General features: G+C 33.7%; 1 long non-coding RNA gene and 1 pseudogene across 1 annotated transcript; one reads left to right on the forward strand and one right to left on the reverse strand.

Moving 5' to 3' along the window:
• Nucleotides 1-6,175: 6,175 nt before the first annotated feature.
• LOC108461541 (uncharacterized) lies at nucleotides 6,176-7,169 on the reverse strand. The gene is made up of 2 exons (XR_001867782.2): nucleotides 7,003-7,169; nucleotides 6,176-6,714 (listed from the first exon to the last, which is right to left on the reverse strand). It is a non-coding gene; the product is annotated as an uncharacterized LOC108461541 (long non-coding RNA).
• Nucleotides 7,170-9,843: 2,674 nt separating this feature from the next.
• Nucleotides 9,844-13,781, forward strand: LOC108462767 (protein argonaute 4A-like; annotated as a pseudogene).
• Nucleotides 13,782-22,521: the final 8,740 nt, after the last annotated feature.

Below are 22,521 nucleotides of genomic sequence, written 5' to 3' on the forward strand. Positions count from 1 at the left end.
TTTTATCAGGATATCTCACATTTAGCATCTGGTAAGAAATTCGAGCTTTTTTCTTTTTATTTTCGTCATTTTGTGGATTGGGAAAACTCTCTTTCCTACTGACTTCCTATATTGAAAGTTGCAGAGTTGAATATTTCTTCATTCCCTAATTTTCACCCTCTTTTCGAGTTAAAATGTTTCAGAACAACAACCCATAAATTAATCCTGGTAGAGTTGTTAACTTTTCCAATCAATTGTTGGGAAAAATGTAGCCCATTTATCGATTGTTTAAAGTCAAGAGAAGTAGATTCTACACATGAATATGTTCCATGTTTTGTTGGTTTATTTTGGGGTTCGTGTTGAGTATTGAATCGAATTAAATTAAATTTGGTGAAAAGTTATTGAGTTAATTGAATTGACAAGTATAATTTTATAATTCTAATTCGATTTAAAAAAAATTTAAATCGAATCGAGTAAAATTATTTGAGTAGAATTAAAAATTAAAGATGTTAAATTAAATCATGTTATTGTATAACTAATTCCATGTTGAACCACATAAATTGAAAATATATATATTTGAAAACCTTTAGTATGATAAATTTGAATCATTAATTAACTTATTTAAATTCCAAAATTATTATTTTAGAAAAATTTTAAAATTTTAAATTTTTTATATATTCTTTAGAATTTTAACATATTATAACTTTTTAAAAGATAAATTTTGAAATTTTATAAATATTTTGAATTTTAAAATTATTTTGAATTTTTTCTATAATTTTGTTGAGAAAATTAATTTGCTCATTTTCAAAATTGACAGGGACCAAATGAGTATTTGCACCAAATTTCTATTCTAATTATTCAAAGTATTTGAATTATCCAAATTGTAAATTCAACTCGATTTAAACTCAAAACTTGAATTACTTGTTTGATTTGACTCGAATAACTCGATTCAATTAACTCAAAATTCGATTTTTTCGATTTTTTTGAATCGAAATTAGTTTTGCTCATCCTTATTTTGTGTGGTGATGAAAATGGCTTCTAAACATGAAAATTTTAATGTGGATTGGGTTTGAGTTTAGTATCAATAACCTGGGTAAAAGTTAGGGCAAAATTTTAGTCTCATTTTTCAAGTCAGGCCGAGCACAAATCTAAAAGACAAACTTAAAATTCTGTTGGGATTTGACTTGAATCCGACCCGACCCGACCCATGATGAAATCTAATTTTAATTAGTTATAAAAAAAATTCAATAGTAACAAATAAAAATTTTATATGTTCATTTTCAATCATTGTTTATATGTTCATTTTCTCTCTCATTCATTTTCTATCATTGTTTATATGTTCATCTTGTTCTTCAATCTTCATCTTGTTCTAGAAAACATCACAAACCCAGTAGTTCATCTCTCAATCTTTTGCCTCTCTAAAGGGTATGATGGTTTAGTATGCTTTTCCCCTCTTTTTCGAGAAAAATTGAAGATCCACATCATCAAAAAATTCTTTTAACTAAAGCTCTACTCTTCTCTTATTTTTGAGATGTTTGGATGTTTGTATTCTGGCTTTCGATGTGACATCGAGAGTGACACTCTTCGCCTTCCTTAAAAGTGATTTTTCTTTTAATTTAGTTTATTTGGAAATAATAATATTATGATAAGTTAATCATTAGTAAAATTGTATTTTAGCCTTCCAAAATATGAAAAACTTGTATTTCATCTTTTAAAAATTGATGTAATTATAAACTAATATAAGATAAAATTACATTTTGATCTCTCAAAATTTTAAAATTACATTTTGATCTCTCAAAAATTTTATAATTTGGTTTTAATCCTTCAAAAAAAATTCTAGTTTTGCCCTGTTTAGCCCTCAAATTTTAAAATTTAGTCAAATTGCTTTGTGTTGGATGGAAAAGTTGATTGAATTGTTATTGAATTGTTAAAATTTCAACGGCAAGATCTTGCATAGTAATACACTTCTACTTCATAAAAATTTCAAAAAATATATATAATATTTAAAAATCAACAAATTTAAAAATTATTAATAAATTGCTTTTAAAAAAAAACTACCCACATCAACAATAAAATACACATAGACTTCATGGAGGGAGTTAAGTTAATGTGATTAAAATTTTAATAGTTCAATAAGTTTTTTTGTCCAACAAAAGGTAACTTGATTAAATTTTGAAGATTGATGGACAAAGTGATCCAAAAAAAAACAAGGACCAAAGTGATAAAATGGATAAACATCAAAGAAGTCCACGGAATGGACAAAAAGGGTTTGGGTTGGAACACAATAAATTGGGTAGAAAAACATGAACCGTACATATTTCTGTGGAATAATCGACATTCGAGGCGCCTTCCCTGGGAAGGTTCTTTCTTACGCGCGAGTACGTAGTGCAACACCCCTTAACCCTATCCCGTAGTCTGAACAAGATTACGGAGTATTACTGGTCATTACAGTTCGATTATGATTAATAAAGAAAGAAAATACAATTCAATTCATAAAATATATCTTAATGTTTCTTTAATGGGCTTTTGAGACTTAAAATGTATGTTAGAACCAAATCGGGACTCAATCGGAAGCTTATAAAATTTTTCATAAAATTCTTAAAATTTTCCTTTAATGAACAGTACCACACGCCCGTGTGGCTTATTGGACACGCTCGTGTGGCTTATGTGACACGCCTGTGTGGCCACACCGTGTGGCTTACACGGCCCGGACACGCCCGTGTCTTTTACCTGTGTACAATACTAACTTATTTCTCATGAACAAACTAATTTCACACGGCCAAGATACACGCCTGTGTGCCCAGCCCGTGTGGCAATCTGTTTTGTAGCATTTTAGGTGCAGGGGACACACGGCCTAACAACATGCCCGTGTGCAAGCCATGTGTCTCACACGGTCTAGTCACACGCCCGTGTGCCAGGCTGTGTGGACTCAATAATAAGCCTTTCACACTTTACTAGCTAACCCTGCAAATTTCAAACCTTAACCAATGCAAATACCAATACTAAACCAATGCAAACCCTGCAAATTTCAAACCCTAACCAATGCAAATACCAATACTAAACCAATCCAAACACATTTTATATATTATCCAATACTTGACTTAAAACACTTATCATGTATCATTATCAATAATCAATTTATGTATTTCACTATTACAATCACAATGCAAAATAACACACTTAAGACATCCTAGGTACATGTCATTATCAACAATTAACATGCTTTACCTTTTTTAGTTCAGGATCGACCTAAGATGCTGATTCAACGGTCTAACCTTAACCTAACCTGCGCACGGAAACAAATCGTATGCTAAATATGAACTCAGTGGTATTTCTATAATCCAAACACTTAATAATATAACATACACTTAAAACATATATTGATCATAAATATTCAATTATTCATTTCATAGGTAAATTCTTTATAACTCATTCAATTCTTATCATCTATTATTTCGATTGGCTTTCCAAATAAATTCATTTATTACTTGAACAATAATATTTCCCATTCATATCTAATTCAGGGATACTTAATTCATATGTTTCAATCATTATTCAGTTCACTATTCAATAACATGAAATAACATTCAACTATCACATTTCAATTAGTATTCTGTACTTATCCATTTCAGTAACAGCTAGTACATTTTAATGTCAATCAATTTATCATTATCATTCAATAGCAATCAATTGATCTTTATTATTCAGTATCAGCCAGTCATTAGTAATAATCGAGAATTGAAGAATCAAATATTCAAGAGATCAATTATTTAGTACCTTTATTTTCCCCTATTAACATGACTAGGAGCTGGACGGATACACGGATCCAAGCCACACACTAGGATAGCATACAATGTTTCATCGGCCGGAGCCGGAATACACCGTAACGATAACAGTAATAGTAATAGTAGCGGTACACAGAGTACCTCATCAAAACAAATCCAAACAAGAATAAAGAAGGTACGGAGTACCTCTTGAACGATTCGAGCGAATGAAGAAGGCACAGTTATAGTGTCTCATCGACACAAAGTCAAAATATCTCTGAACACTTCCAATCCTATGGCATGCCAACTATATCCGACTTAGTCCGATACTGTTAATAGGGTTTTTAATTCATATGTCTCACTTATACTTCTTGTTCACTATTAAATTTTCAATAATAATATTCAATCAAAATTCAACAATAAATAAATAATTTCACTTTTCAATTCTAACCGATATCTATTCTAATTCAAAAATTGATCTTAAAGCACTTTCTATACATATTAAGTAATAAATTCAATAATTAAATATTAAGTTCGGATTGTAGAAATACAAACCGTAATTTCCGAGCTATCCCTTGCCGGCTTTGTCTTTTCCTTGCCTAGCCGAGATTTTTTGGCACAATGCTAGCTACGAAAATTAATTAAATAATATCAATACATTACCATTCAATTTTCATATTGAATATTTCAATTTTTATTCAACTTTCGTCTAAATTCCAATTTAGTCCCTAAACCGAGACTAACTTTTATTCTTCACATTTAACCCAATATTTTCATTCAATTTCCACTTTAGACTTATTTCAACTCTCTAATTCCACTATAAAACCAAAATTTCAAAATTCTTTCAATTTAGTCCCTACTATTCAAAACTTATGATTTACTTTACCATTCAATCCTTATTTCACTTCTAACTTGAAATTCTATCAATTTAACCCCTAATTCTCCAATTTATTCAACATGACCAATATCTAGAAATTTAATAACTTTCAAAACATCAACTTAATTTCATCAAAACCTTATTCCAAAGCTTCTAAAACATCAAAATTAAGTAAAAAGGGCTTGATTGACTTACCTATTAAAGTTTAAAGCTTCAAAATTCCAATTTTCCTTTTTCGCCCTTTCTTTCTTTCTTTCCTTTCTTTCTCCCCTATTCTTCTCTGTTTCGTTTCATGTTCTTTTCTTTCTTTATTTCTTTTCTTATTAAACTATTATAATATTTATTATTTATACATGTGTATATTTATTAATATATATGTATTCATTTATCACTATACACTTGTCATAATTTTATTTATTTATTTAATCAATATAAAATAATATTTATATAATAATATTTACTTAAATAATAAGTAAATACATACATGTATTACAAATGTATGTATAATATTTATTACACATGTATTTTATTTTTATCACACACTTAGCATTCACTTTGGCTTATTTACTTATTTAGTCCCTTCAATTTTCTTTATTCTATAATTAAACTTTCACACTATATTCAAGTTAATCATTTTATCCAATTATCCTTAATTTAAGCCAATTCACTTCATTAAACTTTAATTAACTACTAAATTAAGTTCGTAAATATTTTTAATAAATATTTATGAATCCATTTTTCAGAAACGGAGACCCGAAAATGCACTTTTCTAATAATTGTAAAATTTGGGTCATTACACGTAGAATGGTATATGGCAAACGGGAAGCCCTTCATATTCCAAGGTCGTTTTATGCTGCTCTCAGAAGACCAAAATCTAACTGATGGCGACGGACGAACACACGACCGTGCCGTAACCAAGTTCTACCATTGGGAACACTAATACTGATTTTGCCTCTAAACCTAATCTCGAGCCCCAATATAAAGCATCTAGCTCGTCATCATACCACCCAGAGCTCGAGCCTCAATTTCCTCCATCGTTCAAGGATATATTTGGTGACGACCCCAAGCTTCAACATTTGACACACTCTGGATCATCCTCATACCACTTGGAGCTTCATTGGCAAGCCCGTACACCTACTATTGAGGATATTTTTCCATCGGCACCTCCGGTCACGCAATACCCCTTAACTCCCGATGATTTTGTATACAATTATACAACTTTCCTAAGTACACCAGAGGCCAGACCGAGCAACTATGAAATGCCTCAGCAAGGTGCATGACTTTGCCGACGGAGGCAACCAGACCGTTACACTTCAGCACCGAGGACGTCGCTAGGATCACGACAAATTTTTTCTATAGATATTTACTTTAGTTTGTAATTATTTTGTTTTCAAAAGAAAATTAATTTTTCTAAAATAATTATTTGTTTGGATAAATACTTCAAAATATTTAATAAAACAAATATATAATTCAAAAAAATAATATGCAACAAATTAAATTTATAGATACAAGAAAATACAAACATTCTAGAATACTAATACACAAAAATATAAAATTCGAACAACAAATAATATGGACTAAATTAAATTTACATCACAAGAAAATACAAACTGAAGAACCCATATTTTGCCCGGGCCATAAAAATAAAATCAATCAATAAAATGTCCATATTTTAAACAGTCCAGGCCCAAAATTTAAACCAACACCCGGAGCCCAATTACATCCATTTACCATAGCCTACTAACCAAACCCGTACTCAGCAAACCCTAGACCCAACTACACCAGAAGCCCACATTTTAATCCTGCCCAAATAGTAGCCTAACCCGAAAGGCCCAATTAGCCAGCAGACTTAGGAAACCCTAGGGTTTCCTGAGGTCATCAGTGCCGCAATAAGGTTCTGGAAACTTCGGGCACTCTAAGCAACATGACCTTTCAGATTCAATGGCCCGATCGTCGCCACCAAGCGCGCCGTGACTTCCCAACGCTGCCATCAGACAGTGCGCCACCATCGGCGCATGAATCACGCCAAGAGTCGTCAACACTGGCTCCATCAGTGCGCGAAGATCAGGGCTCGAGCAAAATCTTCGGGGTTACCTGCAAACAAAAGGAAAGAAATCACAGCAAAGAATGAAGCAAATATAGAAAGAAAGATTTCTTTCTAAAATTGTACAAATTACAAGGGCTATAAAACCTTATTTTTAAACCTGTAAACGGGTGGGGGGGACGCAAAAAAAAAAAAGAGAGAAAAGCAATAAAAGATATTTTTGAAGGTAATATTCTTTATATTTTTCGTTTCTGTTTATATATATATATATATATACACAGAACAACTTTTTTTAAAGGAAAAGAGATGACTAAAATAATGAGGGGAAAGAGATCTACCTTTTGAGTGCAAAAACAGAGGTTTTTGGCCTCTGGGCACCGTGTACAGCAGCGCGTGTGGAGGCGCGTACGGTGGTCCGTCGACGGGCTGGTGGCCGGATTTCGGGCTAGGAGAGGAGAGGTTGAGAGAATTTTCAGAGTTTTTTTTTAAAATTCAGGGTTACAAATGATTTTGGGGTCAAAAATCAGTTTATATAACATTACCAAAACGACGTCGTTTTGGCTTAAAATAATAAGTGTAAACGGCATCGTTTAGGTGTATAACCCAGAAGCCGACCCGAAATCCGACCCATACCCGCCTTAGGATTCGCGTGTTTTTAACTATTGGGATATTTTCCCTTTAGTCCTTCCATATTTTTTTTAATTTTTAATTAGATTCGTTTTTATTTCTAATTTGGCCCATTGATTTAGTTTACATTTCAATTTGATCCCAAGGCCACTTAAACGGACTTCTTGAAACGGTGCCATTTTAGCGAATAGGGAAATTTTCCCAGGGAGTCCCTCGACTGTCAATGCACGCTCAAATTAGTCCAAAACTTTTTTTTGTTATTTTCTAATTAGCCCAAAAGATTTGTTTAATTCTTATTTTAATCCTTTTTCCATTTTATTATTTTTTATATATATAATTTATTTATTTCGAATATGTTTATTATATAAAATTTATATAAGTATAAAATTCTTATTTATTTTATATTTTATATTTTATACATAATTTATTATATTATATATATTATATATTATTTATAATTTTATATATTATTTATTACTATATTTTACTATATTAATTATTATATTATTATTTTATAATATTATTGGTTATATTATTTTGTTGTATATTATATTATATTTTAACATATATTATTTTGTATTATTAAATGCTATATATTATTTTATTTTATTTTATTTTATTTATATTTTATTATATTATATACAATTTTAAAATTTATAAATTATTCTTAAATGTTATGACTTTATATGTTATTACTTAAATATTTAAACTTCATTGTTTTATCTATATTAGTACCTTATACTTTTATATCATATATTCTATTATTTTACATTTTAATACATATATATTTATAATTTATATTATTATGTATAATTTGTAAATTTGTAAATTATAAATTAAATATCATGTTTTATTAAATATTTAGTATGCATATTATATTCTAAATTTATTACAAAATTTTGTTTCTATTAAATATAATATTATGTTTATAAATATATGTTATAATTATATAGTAAATTTTATTAATTGATTATACTAAGTTTTTATTTCTCCTTTATTATTTATATGTTATTTTAAATACTCTTTTATACCTCACTTTTATTTGTATCTATTTATTATCTTCATTTAGATTTATATGTACGTTCATAATTTATTTTGCATTTACTTAATATTATTTAGCATGTTAATTTCATCTCATGAATTGTTAAATATCTTTTTATTATTAGTTGTTTTACATATTTGCATGAAAATAAATTATTTTCGTTGTTATTACATTTGCATGAAACATTATTATATTTTATATTATATGCATTGTTTTCTACGTAGTATTTTGCACAAAATATTCATGTATGTAAATGTATGTTATTTATGTTTATTCACATGAAAGGTAGACATATGTTATGTTATCTTTTACGTTATATTTGTATTAAAGCATGTATTGTAATGCCTTAATTTCGATATCTTGAAATATGACATCTTGTTTGCATCATCGCTTTAAAATATAATATAAAAAGCGTGTTTCAAAGAATGAGGCAATGTTTTTTTTTTCGTATTTAGGAACTCGAGAAATAGTGCTCTAACATGCTGGGTTACGATTCCCCGTTTGTCTAAATGTCTAAAATACCCTTCTAAACGATTTTATAAATTACGAGATGATTTTAGTTACAAAAGTTTTAGAATATCGTGTCCAATCATGCTGGATGTGATATTCATATTCTTTTGAACAAAGGAATCTCGGTTTTAAACTTGAACTGTTCTAATTTCAAAAGAGATCATATTTTCAGGTATTTTCAAATTTTAGCATTAAAGATAGAAAGCAATTTAATTTGGTACCAATTTTGGGCGTTGTGAGGGTGCTAACCCTTCCTCACACGTAACCGACTCCCGAACCTGTTTTCTCAAATTTTCGTAGACCAAAATGTTTTTATAAGGTGCTCCAATCGCACCTAAAAAGGTTGGTGGCGACTCCTATTTTCATTTTTAAGTCGAACCCCATTTTTACAAACCTCGTCAAAAATGGTTTCGACAGCTTGGCGACTCCGCTGGGGACAAATAAGAGAGTCAAGCCGAAAATTGATTACTTTCTGTCTTGATGCTAAAATTTAAAAAGATGTAAAAATAAAAATCCCTATTCATGTGTTTGTTGCATATGTTGGTTATTTTATTCGCACACATTGCATTTGCATGACCGTTGGTCACATCTTTAAGTGGGAGTAAGAAACTAAGCTTTCGTGAGGTTTTCACCTTCGTATGAGTTTGTGGATTGCTTCCGGGAAACATCTGTACCTATAGACTTCGTGAGATTTTCATCTCCGTATGGTCGTAGGGAAATGAATCCCCCTAAACCAAACTTGGTCCATATGAGCCTATAATAGGTGAGGATCAAGGAATCTGCTGGTTTGGGTACCCTTTACTTTAGAACTGAACTTCATGTAGTGAGCTTTAAGTGCTTGCCTTAGGTAGTAGGGTGATAACTTTTAGTACCTACCCTTTTAAAGTATTTGTTTATTATATTTGGCACTGACTTGTTCTTATTTTTGTTGTCATTGCATATCATTCATCATTAAAAGGTATCGATTCGAGGTTCGATTTCTGAGTTAGAAAGTTTTATAATGGGGAACGAATATCTTAATAAAGTGGGGGACAACTCTTTCGTCTGTGCGTGGTCAGAGAAAACCCAGATAGAAAAAGGAAATAGTGTCATCAAAGGATACACATCAGAATTATAGTACTACACTCTCATTAGTGTGATGCAAAATAACTTCCAAGAGTTAAAGGAAATATGAGATTAATGGGATAATAAAGCCAAGCGATTGTTCACTTTAAGGACTTGCAGTATTTGCTTGACGGAAAGATAGATGGATAATTCAAAGTGAAGCATGGAAGTATTGATGGACACTTCTGCCATTATAGCATTTCCCTTTCATATGAAAATGGTCGCCCCGTGGATAGTAAGGTATTGGAGGAAAGGTGATTGACAGAATGCATAAGACCTGCAAATTGGATGGAAAGAATTTTGCCTATGATGGTAAAAAGGTTATTTACTATAGGACCGCTACCAAACAACAAGCTGGAGTTTACTATGACAAAACAATAGAGATGCAAGTTTTGATGGCTTGGACAGCTCAAATGGACATAAAAGAAGGAGAGTAAAGAAGACCATATCATTCAAAGACCTCTAAAGCGGAGATTAGCTATGCTGAGAAGATACCCATGTAAGCAATGCAAAATGTTCTGTGTGAAAATTCTCAACAAGTATTGAGGATGTTGGATATCATTTGAAGGCAGCATGTTGTGAAGCAGGAATGCCTACGTGTCTGTCAATCTTTCTTTCAAGATAATCAGAACAATTTCACAGGCATTGGAGGTGGTGTCCATGACTATAGAAGCCATAGTTCAAATTCGAGAGGTTGTTGATCATCTACAAGAACTGGAAATGCAAGCCGATGTATTAAGTATAAAATGTGAGCTAAAGGTTGAGATTTAGTTTTAGATAGGGTTAAGACTCTGGGCCTACGGGCGAAAGCGTATTTGTAATTCATTTTATGAAAAGATTTTTGTTCCTTAAATAACGTTTTCTAAAATGAAACTAAATCAGAATCGATATCCTTTTGCATTCATGCATTTGCATTTTATAGCATTTCATTGCATCATTTGCATTCAAAATTATAAAAAGACCCTAATTAGGCAAAAAATTATTTCAGAGAAATAACCGGGATTATGGAACAAAAGTTAGAGAGATTGGAGAAAAGGCAAATATAGATGCAAGAGCAATTGACCAAGATTCAATTAGATATGCATGAATTCCAAAGAAATGTGATTGGCCAGCTGGGACAATTACTAGCCGAAGGACTTGAGAAAAGGAAAAGCCCAGTGGTCAACACTGAGGATGATATTGAGGACATCGTTTATTCCCCAAGTTTTACTCCGATAAATATCCAAACTCAACCAGACGAGGTACCTGTTACTATCAGACTCCAACAACATCAGGCTGGTATGTCAGCACCAATAAACTACCCAGAAGGCTCAGGTCCTAATCCATGGGGCAATCCAGCCAATCTTATTGCTATTGAGAAAATAAAGAAGGCCGGTGTGGAGCTTCCAAAACAACACGAAGTTTTTAAAAGGCGAGAGTGGAACTCCAAAGGTAATACTGTGAAGGCAATGAAGAAAAAGGAAAATGAGATGAAAACGATTATCATAAGCCAGCCAATAACTACTAGCCATCAGATTCCTTAAAAGCAAGAAACCAGTCTAAAATCGAGTTCTGAAAAGCCTCCATTTACGCCAATCCCGATGTCGTATAAGGAGCTATATCGAAGTTTATTTGATGCACACGTATTAGCCCCTTTTCATTAAAATCGTTGCAGCCCCCATACCCCAAATGGTAAGATTCGAGCACTCAATGCGAATATCATGCGGGATGCACAGGACACTCAATTGAGAATTGCATTGCCTTTAAAAAGATGATCGAAAAATTCATCAAAATAGGTGTTGTAAGCTTTGATCATCCCTCTGGGGCAGAGAATTTATTACCTAATCATTTAGATAGGGAGGTGAATTCCATGATGGAAAGGGGCATGGGATCCAAGAATACGCTAAGGTTCAGGGCTTTTGAGCAGGACTTGATGTTAGGGAATCTGAATGACGTATCTGAAGAAGGAACCAAGAAATAAAAATTGTTGAGCCCTTGCACAATTGGGGATGTTTTGAACAACGAGATTGTGAAAGTGATCCTTGTATTTAAAGATTAATCTAGAGTAATGTTTAGAACACACCTATTGTTTTAAAGCCTAGAAACAGTAAGGTTTCATTTGTGAAATAGGCTCATGTTCGGATATCATTGCTTTAATAAAACATATCTTTGAGCAATTATTCTCATTCTTTATCCTTTGATTTTCTAATTTCCATCTGATTTCGTCATTCATAACATGTGAATAATCATTTTTGAATTCCTTTATTCTTGTACATTTTTTTGTGCCTATCATAGATCCCTAGATATCAATAACTGGGGCAACGATACTACAGATTCAGAGTTCCTTTTGAGCGCGACATGTGTTTAGAGGAATCTCAGTACTTTGAAGATGACAGAAATTGTAACCTATCTACTGATTTGTTGGAAATGATAAAGCAAAAAGTGCAGCAAATTTTACCTCATGAAGAGGTGGTAGAATATAGCCTTAGAGGAAGGAAAGATTGCGAAATTGAAAACAAGACCTTGTTGAGACTATTATGAGAATTCAAAATGGGGTCCAAAGGAGCACGCAGGAGGATTTGCATTTGCTAGGATAAACATGAGATTTTGGGGCACTGTTGGTCCACCATGGAAAGGGATCACATCAATTGTACAATGAATGCCAAATTTAAAGGAGTCAAGATTTATGGGGCATGTATGTTATGGGCCTGTGATCCTCAAAAGTTTCAAACTGACAATGGATCATCTTTGTGGTTGTTGACTGATCCATTAAGAGAGAGAGAGTAGCTTTATATGCCAATATTTCAAAGTTAATAGTCATCGATTCAAAAAAAAAACAAAAACAAAAACAAAAAAAGAAGAAGAAGAAGAAAAGAAAACAAAGAAAAAACAAATGAAAAACAAACAAGAAAAAAAAGGTCCAGAAAAGATCATTTTCAACTGCACAATACCAAAGATTTGCAGTCCGTTCAAAGATTAGGCACCCTATCACAGTACAATAAAGGTTGCCAAAAGAAAAAAGAAAAAGAAAAAATAAATTACAGAAGATGACCGAGACTGGTAAAGATTGGCATAAGAAACTACTACTTACTCTCTATGCTGGAGCAAACGCCTTCAATTCCAGTTGTTTCAAAGGTTCCAACTATCATCCTTGGTATGGATGTGTCTTATGGCTCTCTTGAGCAGTTTGATATTCCATCAATCGCAGTGTGGACTTTTAATTTCTTGCTATAGGACATCGGTCCGTACACAGTTTCCAAAGCTTGAAATGATAGATTCTCTTTTCAAACCAGTGGATGAGGTAACATGAAAGAAGCTCTCTTAGACTTCTATACAAGTTCTGGGAAGAGAAAGCCTCATCAGATCATTATTTCCAAGGATAAAGATAGCGAGTCTCAGTTCAGTCAAATGATGTACAAATGACTTGATCAAGTTATTGAGGCGTGCCAGTTTCTTGACGAGAATTGGAGCCCTTAGTTTGTGGCTATTGTGGTACAGGAAAAACTATCACACCAAGTTTTTCTAGCAGAGATCTTCCGATGATGTACTACATAATACCATCGTTGACTATAAAATCTATCATCCTAAGGTCAATGATTTCTATATTTATGCCAATGCTGGAATGATTGGAAGCACGAGGCATACTCTTTACCATGTTCTCTTAGATCAGATTGGGTGTTCGACTAATGATTCACAGGAACTAGTACATGCTCTATTAAAGGAACACCATAGCCATATCCGTTGTGGCCCCTTATTTCCTACGCTCATTTGGCAGCGTCACAGTTGGGGCAATTTATGAAGTTTGAAGATGTTTCAGAGACACCATCGAGCCATGATGGAGTGACTACTTCATGAGCGATTTCTGTACCTCAGTTTTCCAGGATGAAGAATAATGTCAGCAGCTCCATTCTCATGTACAAAGAATCAGTGAATTATCCTTTTTGTATAGAGCTTTTAGGGATTTTAGCTACCATACGTTCTATATGCTTGACAAATGACAGCTAAGACTTTTGCTGGGGCAAAAAAATTTCATAAGAGGGAACTTGTGCTATAAGAGATTCTTCCCATGCAAAGGACTTCAAAGGAAAATGGACACCATATGTTGTGAAGAAGGCTTCCTCCAGTGGTATAAAAGTGAAGGAGTATTTTGTATGAAAGTGAAGGGAAGCCAAAGTGAAAACCTACAAAGGGTGCTTTGAGACTTATATTTTATCCAAAAAAAAAAGAAAGAAAGAAAGAAAGAAAAATGAAAAATGAAAAATGGAGAGGCGAAGGTGAAAACCCGCAAAAGGCACCTTGAGACCAAAGGGGTTTTGAGTTGAAAACTTGAAAGGGCAGCTCAAATTTTGAAATGTGTGCAGTGACCTTGTTATACCTGATTTGATAAGAAGTAAAATGTGTTACATACCGGGGCATCAACAAAGTACTCCGAGTCTTCTAAACAAATGTTAAACTCAAAATGGTCTTCATAGAGTTTGTATATAGAAGCCCAAGCGGCGATATCTAAGGCATCTGATTTTTGTCCTGTTTACTATCCTTGGATTCTCTTTCTTCTTAAGGATATGTCCCTAGATTAATATCTTCTGTATTTCTTTCGATAATTCGTTCAAATCTAATTATCCTCAGGATTAAGTTATTTGTCTCCCATTATTCATAAAGCATGATTAAAATAATGATTGATGAACTAAATATCTTTACAAACGAAGTTTTGCATATTACTCTGGAGATCTCTAGATAATACAAGAAACTGAAACAGGATAATTGTTTAAGGAATTCCCATATGTGAGGATCGGAGGTACTCAAGGAAACTGAATTTTTTTTTTCAGTCTAAATGATGATTGAATAATTCAAATTATTCAATCCTAAGAGAAGACCATTTCATAAGCATCTCCAACGGGTCATAACATTCAGAGAATGGTACAATAGGACCAAGTTGATTTAAGCCTACAGGCTGAGTATGGATGACACTTTGAGAGAAGTAAAACTTCGACGAGGGAATGAGTGATGACGTCTGAAATAAGAGTCATTTTTCATAACATTTTGCATCATAAATATTTCTAATTAGTAGCATTTGACTTATTTTGATCATAGCATCCTAATTATCAGGCATGAGCGCATATACATTCTACAGGTTATGTCCTTTAAGGGACGATGTAGATCAAGAACATAGCAGATCTAACCTTCATCGGGGCAGATCCAAGATGACAGATCTTATCTCTCTGTATTCGACGGGGAGCAGATCAAAGACATAGCAGATCTGACCTTCATCGGGGCAGATCTAAGATGGCGGATCTTATCTCTCTATAATGGATAGGGAGTAGATCCAAGATGACAGATCTTGTCTTTCTGTATTCGACAGGGAGCAGATTGAAGACGTAGCAGATCTGACCTTCATCAGGGAAGATCCAAGATGGCGGATCTTATCTCTCTATAATGGATGGGGAGTAGATCCAAGATGACAGATCTTGTCTTTCTGTATTCGACAGGGAGCAGATCGAAAACGTAGCAGATCTAACCTTCATCAGGGCAGATCCAAGATGGCGGATCTTATCTCTCTGTAATGGACGGGAGTAGATCCAAGATGACAGATCTTATCTTTCTGTATTCGACAGGGAGCAAATCGAAGACGTAGCAGATCTGACCTTCATCAGGGCAGATCCAAGATGACGGATCTTACCTCTCTGTAATGGACGGGGAGTAGATCCAAGATGACAGATCTTATCTCTCTGTATTCAACGGGGAGCAGATCAAAGACATAGCAGATCTGACCTTCATCGGGGCAGATCCAAGATGGCGGATCTTATCTCTCTATAATGGATGGGGAGTAGATCCAAGATGATAGATCTTGTCTTTCTGTATTCGACAGGGAGCAGATCGAAGACATAGCAGATCTGACCTTCATCAGGGTAGATCCAAGATGACGGATCTTATCTTTCTGTAATGGACGGGGAGTAGATCCAAGATGACAGATCTTATCTTTCTGTATTCGACAGGGAGCAGATCGAAGACGTAGCAGATCTGACCTTCATCAGGGCAGATCCAAGATGGCGGATCTTATCTCTCTGTAATGGATGGGGAGTAGATCCAAGATGACAGATCTTATCCTTCTGTATTCAACAGGGAGCAGATCAAAGATATAGCTGATCTGACCTTCATCAGGGTAGATCGAAGATGGCGGATCTTATCTCTCTATAATGGACGGGGAGTAGATCCAAGATGACAGATCTTATCTTTCTGTATTCGACAGGGAGCAGATCGAAGACGTAGCAGATCTGACCTTCATCAGGGCAGATCCAAGATGACGGATCTTATCTCTCTGTAATGGACGGGGAGTAGATCCAAGATGACAGATCTTATCCTTCTGTATTCAACAGGGAGCAGATCAAAGATATAGCTGATTTGGCTTTCACGTGTTTACGATGAAGTAAATCTAAGTTGATTTGGCATCTCTGTATTGTCAAAGAGCAAATCGAAGTCTGGCATCTCCACTTCAATGAGGAGTAGATACATAGCAGATCTCACCTTCAGATGTTTTTACTGAAGCAGATCCAAGATGATTTAGCATCCTTGTGCTTACAAGGAGCAAATCGAAGACATAGCTGATTTGGTTTTCACGTGTTTACGATGAAGCAAATCTAAGATGATTTGGCATCTCTGTATTGTCAGAGAACAAATCGAAGAAGCAAATTTGGAGACTCTCTGTGTTTAACGGAGAGCAGATTGAAGATTTCAGCATGACGTCCTTGAGTTTGCAAGGAGCAGATTGAAGAAAGCAGATCTTGACTTTCTGAGTTCCAATGAAGCACATTGAAGCCGTCAAGAAAAAGATAAAGGAAGAACTCAAGAATCGGCGAGCCCGGGCAAAATTAGGTCTTTGCTCTATTCCTGTTACACAGCAATGAGCAAAGAGGGGCAGCTGTAGAACCCATATTTTGCCCGGGCCATAAAAATAAAATCAATAAATAAAATGTCCATATTTTAAACAGTCCAGGCCCAAAATTTAAACCAACACCCGGAGCCCAATTACACCCATTTACCATAGCCTACTAATCAAACCCGTACTCAGCAGACCCTAGACCCAACTACACCAGAAGCCCACATTTTAATCCTGCCCAAACAGCAGCCTAACCCGAAAGGCCCAATCAGCCAGCAGACTTAGGAAACCCTCGGGTTTCCTGAGGACATCAGCGCCGCAATTGTGACAGCCCTAATTTGACCTTATTCGGAAAGTGGTTTCGAGACCACAAAATCGAGTCGTAAAAAAATATTAACCATTAAATTTTGTGCTTATTGTATGTGAAAAGGCATGTGTGAAAGTTTCATGCTTTAATTCTATCATTTGTATGTGAAATATATTAAATAGGACTCATGTGAAATAAATGTGAAAGATGATAGGTTAATCTCAAAGTGGTGCAATAATGCATGTTAGAAAAAGGATGGGTTTGCATGTCAAATATCCATTTTTGACAAGTAGTGGCCGGCCATGATGAAGTGATATATAAAAATATGTATTAATTATTAGTTAATGGCTTTATATTTTATAATATAGATGAATAAAATGAAAATAATAATAGAAAGAATGGTGAAGAAAGCAAAGTCTTAACTTTGTTCTTCTTAGCCGAACCAAAAGGGAGAAAAAGGGGAGCAAACATTCGGCCATTTGAAACCTAAGGAAGGTTAGTAAATCAAGTTAGATTTTTGAAATTCTAGTTTGTTTTAGGTTACTCATCATGCTACTTACTTAGCCCATGCCAAAACTTTGAATTTGGATGGTTGAATTGAACATTCGGTTATGGTAGATAAGGAAGGAATTTGATTTTTATCTTTAAGTTTTGATGAAGAAATTGTTGATGAAAGAAGTTGATCTTGTTAAAAACTATAATTTCTAATACTCATATGTGTAATAGCCGAACATAGACTTTGCTTAATGTCTTGAACAAATGCCGATTAGGTGTTTTGAAATGGATAAATTAGGTGCTTGATTTCCTAAAGGTTCGGCATAGTACATGATATTTTTGTTAGTATGATTTCGAAGAATTTGAATAATGTTATGTATAAGTAAAATTATTAGGTACGGTCTTGGTGGTATATATGTACAATTGATCTATTTAGCTAATAATATCTAGGGTGATAAATAATTAAATAATATGCATACAAAGAATGTGTGAAAGAGTGAATTGGCAATAATCTCTTTGGGACAGCAGCAGTAAAGTGATTTTGGAAAATCACTATAAATTGTGGGAGTTGAGTTAGAAGCTGAATAAATTATGTGATTAAAGCTTGATGAGTCTAGTTTCTTATAAAAGAAACTATAAAAGCAAAAGAATTGCTGATAATGAGATAATTTAAGTAATGTGGGACTGAGTCAAAATGACTTCTAGATCCCCTATTCTGTTTTTATAAAATCACTATAAAACGTATAAAAATAGTAAAATGATGAAATTTATATGCTTAGACTCCTTAATGAGTCTAGTTTCAAATGAAATAAACAAGGACATGTTTTGAATTCTGTACAATGAAAAATTTATTTCGTAGTGAAGAGTGGTCAGATTAGTCAAACAGTGAAACAAGAGAAACTTTAGGAAAAATCTGGTATTGATTGGCTAAACTAAAAATTATGAAAATTTTATGGATAAAATATAAATGAGTCTATTTTCAAGGAAAATTTACGGAAATTGATTTGGAGTTTCGTATCTCTAGTTATAAATAATTTAGTTACTGTTGCGCAGGAAGTCAGCTTATAGTGAAATTGTGATTATATTGTAAACATTGATAAAAAATTGCTAATGAATTGTTTATTGATTTCTTATAAGCTTACTATAATCTGTATGTGTGAAAGTCGAATATATATGTATTATATTCTGAAAATAATATTTGAATAGTCGATTAATGATTAGTTTAAAATTTGTTGAATTAAAGCTCAAGAACATAGGGGGCAATTTCGAATAAGGTAAAAGAGAAAGTAACCGAGTAGCCATTTCGCAACCGTTCAAATATATCCGAGGTAAGTTTTCAGTAGTTTCCTTTAGTATATAATTGACGATGCCACTATAAGAGTATAGTAGGTAAATTGTGATCTTTGGCTTGCACTTGAATTAAGATGTATAATAGATAATGCATGTATATGACTTATAGTTTGATGGCCACTTTGAATTTAAGATTAAATGATGAATAGAATGAGTGATATGAGATATAATCATTAAGCTGAAATGTGAATGATGATGTGCGTATCGAGTTTATATTCGAATGTAATATGCGTCTATTAAGTGATAAGGTGACTGTCATGTGTTATGATCAAATGTGTATGAGATTGAAAATATCCGGACATGAGGTCCGCAGGCTATATGCTGGAAAAATATCCGGACATGAGATGCTGGAAAAATATCCGGACATGAGATCCGCAGGCTATATGCTGGAAAAATATCCGGACATGAGATCCGCAGGCTATATGCTAGAAATATATCCGGACTTGAGGTCCGCAGGCTACGTGCTGGAAAAATATCCGGGTTAAAGACCCGCAGGCTTACGCTAGTAATGTATTCCGAGCTCTAAGATTTGACAGAACCGATGCCAGTAAGTTAAATAAGATTTTGACTTCGAATATCAGTGGTAAACATCGTTGCGTAAGTATTATATGTTTTACATGTTAAGGTTCGTGTCATGTGCTTATATTTGAATTGATTTTTTTAAGTGATTTTGTAACGCCCCAATTTTCGGGAATCCTGTGAATGTTGGCATAGGTTTAATTATGTTAGTGGGCCTCTAGAAAGCCCAAACTTAAGATAGAACCCGGTAATTTTAGTTAATTTTTGTTCCATAAGAAAAAGGGAGTGAAATTATGAAATAGGACCTATGTAAAAATGTTTGAAAATGCTATAAATTGAAGTGGCCAAATACATAGGAGTGCAAAATAGGAGGATTTGCATGACAAACCTCCCATTTTACATGAAGTGGCCAGCCATCATGTTGTTGTAGACAAAATGTACACTTGATATCCATAATTTATGGTACAAATTGATAATAGGTTAGGTAAATGTTACATGATAATAAGTTAGGTAAATGTTCCATGATAATGGGTTAGGTAAATGTTTCATGATAATGGGTTAGGTAAATGTTTCATGATAAGAATTTCATGTCTTTTGTATTAAAGAATTAAATGGATGAAATATGAAGTTTTATTAAAAGAAAAAGGGGTGAAAAGAACAAAGTTTTGTCCATCTTTGTTCATCATAGCTGAAAGTTAGAGAAGAGAAAGGAGAGGAGAAAGCTCTTGAGTATTCGGTCATTAGGAGGAGGAAAATTGAAGGTAAGTTCTTGGTACCTTGCTTCTATTTTGAGGTTCATGAGTTCTTCTTGATTCTACCTTAACTCTTGAAGTATATTTTGATTTTTAGTTGTGTTGTGAGCATTTAGTCCTGAATTAAAATGAAGGAAATGGTTGTTGTTTCATGTTCTTTTGATGAAAAATGGAAGATAGGTGAAGTTGAGCCAAACAAATGAGCATGCATTTGCCTTAGATGCTAAAGGGAAAAATCGGCTAACATGTTGTGCTTTAAAATGATGAAATGGAGATTATACTTAAGTAAAATCATAGATATGTGATGATTTATTGGTGATATACATGTTTAAATAACAAGCATGCAAGTTAGGTGTGAAAGAGTGATTTGGTAATAAATCTGCTTGGGAAAGCAGCAGTAACGTGACTTTGGAAAATCACCATAAATTGTGGGAGATGAATTAGAAGCTGAATAAATTATGTAATTAAAGCTTATTGAGCCTAGTTTCAAATGAAATAAACAAGAACATATTTTGAATTCTATACAATGAGAAATTTGATTCGTAATAAAGAGTGGTCAGATTAGTCAAACAGTGAAACATGGGAAACTTTAAGAAAAATCTGGTATTGATTGGCCATACCAAAAATTCTGAAAATTTTATGGATAGAAGATATATGAGTCTATTTTTAGGGAAAATTAACGGAACTTGATTTGGAGTTTTGTAGCTCCAGTTATAAAGTTTCTCAGGAAGACAGCTTGCAGTGAAATTATGATTATGTGGTAAACACTGACAAAAATTTGTTAATGAGTTGCTTATTGATTTCTTATAAGCTTACTCTGATCTGTAGGTGTGGATGGCCGAATATTGTAAGGGGTTAATACGTAGCTCGTATTTGAATAGTTAGATTAACGTGTTAGTAATCCAATTGTAGGCGGTTGGTGTGTGGATCTCGTCAGCATATCGTCGCAAACAGGTGTGTAACTAACACCCTCTTATAGACTAGATCGGCACAAGCCAAAAAGCCGAAATGCCAAAAAGCCGATATTTTGAGATGTGAATGCTCATGAGATTAATAGTTTGATGTATATGGTAAATTAAAGTGATAAGACTGCAGAGTGCGCGATTCTGTGCATTTCGATATTTTTGGGCTTAATGGGCCAAAAATGGGATAATGGGCCAACGGGCCCAAATTGGTAAGAAAACGCGGTAAGTGTTTCTGATCGTACGTAAATGGCTATGTTATGTATGAAAACCTTAAGAATAGTTAAATTACTTGAATACCCTTATGTATGCAAAATTACCATTATACCCCTAGGGTTAATTTTGACTGAAAAGCATGACGATATGATTCTGTATGATGTATGCCATGATTATATATCTGTAGCATGGGGACATGGGTTATATTATGGAGGAAGCGTCCTGGTGGCTATGTCACAATTATCTGATCTGGTGGCTCTGCCACATATATCTGTTCTGGTGGCTCTGCCACAATTATCCGATCCGTGACTCTGTCACATTATTCGCTCAGCGACCATGCTGCAAATTACGTGGTGTGTAGTAGTTGGGTGGGTCGAGTTGTCTCCCCACACGGTGTAAGGTTGGTACAGGGTGTATCTGAGTTGGATATGGTTGGGTTTCGATAAACATGTAATATCTGCTCGCTTACATTATGGGCCTATGGGCTTTATTCTCAATTCGCTCAGGCTAAGGCTAACTTATTCTATTTACGTAGTTTGAGTGATATAGGCTATGGTTGGGTTAATTTACACATTGAGTTTCCCAAACTCACCCTTTTATTTTCATCCACGCAGTAATCCCCAACCATAATGGGCTTGGAGTCGTGAGGAATTTGAGTGGCCACCCGCTCGAAAGTTTGATTTTCTTCCGTGAACTGGACATCCTTTTATTTACGTTTGAAGTTTTGGGTTTTAAATGTAATAAGGCCGCTTAATTATTTTTTATGGTTTTAATATGTATTACTAAGATAGGTATTACTTATTTTAACTGTTGAAATTGGATAGCTTTAGGCGCGTTTTCAAAAACAACAATTGATTTCAAAATAACACGACAACAAGCAAAGCTTCCGAATGAAAGTATTTTCCAAAATTAATCACTTTTCCTAAAAATGACTTAATCAAATCGGTTTCCTAGAAATATCCATGACGTTAAGGTGTGACAATGGTGGTATGCATGTCTAGGATTGGATCCGAAGGGAGCTTGGTATTTAAGCAGTCCGATAGACTCACCACCTCTTTTAGGTTTCCTACCGGTGCTGACTTCCATTCACTTTAACCTATAATGAAATTATCTTTTAAAA

The sequence above is a fragment of the Gossypium arboreum genome, chromosome 13 (genome assembly GCF_025698485.1).
Source record: "Gossypium arboreum isolate Shixiya-1 chromosome 13, ASM2569848v2, whole genome shotgun sequence".
NCBI lineage: Eukaryota > Viridiplantae > Streptophyta > Magnoliopsida > Malvales > Malvaceae > Gossypium > Gossypium arboreum.